This window comes from Arachis hypogaea, chromosome 13 (genome assembly GCF_003086295.3).
Source record: "Arachis hypogaea cultivar Tifrunner chromosome 13, arahy.Tifrunner.gnm2.J5K5, whole genome shotgun sequence".
Taxonomy (NCBI): domain Eukaryota; kingdom Viridiplantae; phylum Streptophyta; class Magnoliopsida; order Fabales; family Fabaceae; genus Arachis; species Arachis hypogaea.
The window spans coordinates 26,754,938-26,755,904 of NC_092048.1; the positions used below are offsets into that span (position 1 = coordinate 26,754,938).

The 967-nt window shown below is 40.3% G+C and overlaps 1 non-coding gene across 1 annotated transcript; it reads right to left on the minus strand.

The window, feature by feature from the left end:
- Positions 1 to 205: 205 nt before the first annotated feature.
- LOC112739972 (small nucleolar RNA R71) lies at positions 206 to 313 on the minus strand. The gene has a single exon (XR_003170905.1). It is a non-coding gene; the product is annotated as a small nucleolar RNA R71 (small nucleolar RNA).
- Between the last annotated feature and the right edge of the window lie 654 nt (positions 314 to 967).

Here is a 967-nt window from a genome sequence, read left to right on the forward strand (position 1 = left end):
GCATGTCACTAAATTCTAAAGGATATGTGACATAGTTAAATCTAATGGTGTTCATCCTGATACTTATAGATTGCTACTATTTCCATTTTCTTTGAGGGACAAAGCATCAAAATGGCTAGAATCATTCCCCAAGGAAAGCTTGACAACCTGGGAAGATGTAATAAATAGATTCTTAACAAGGTTCTACCCTCCACAGAAAGTAAACAGGCTAAGAATTGAAGTGCAGACATTCAGACAGTAGGATGGTGAGACTCTTTATAAAGCCTGGGAGAGATTCAAAGATTTGACAAGGAAATGCCCCCCTGATATGTTTAATGAGTGGGTGCAAATCCATATCTTTTATGAAGGGATGAGTTATGAATCAAAGAAGGTTGTAGACCACTCATCTGGAGGTTCCCTAAACAAGAAGAAGACCATTGAAGAAGCCATTGATGTTATAGAGATAGTGGCTGACAATGAGTATTTTTATGCCTCAGACAGGAGCAACAACAGAAGAGTCTTAGAATTAAACCATATGGATGCAATCCAGGCCCAGAATAAGATGATCACCAAGTAACTGGCTGAATTGACCAAGCAAATGGAGAAGAATCAGGCTGCAACTATCCACACTCAATCATCACCTCAAGAAGAGTTGGACACAGAAGAAAGAGTTAACTGGGAGGAAGCTAATTACCTTGGAAATTCATCTAGGCAAGCTAATGATCCATATTCTAAAACCTATAACTCTGGTTGGAGGAACCACCCAAACTTTGGGTGGGAAAACTAACAAAACCAAGGCCAAGACCACCGATCCCATAATCCGAACCAGTATAACAACTCCACCCACCTAAACTCCAACCAAAAACTATACCAGACCACACAAAACACTTACTCACAGCCACTATACCAAAGCCACAATAACCACTCTCAACACCCCAATTCCAACCAACCATCACCACATGATGATGACAGGATAGCTAAAATGGAA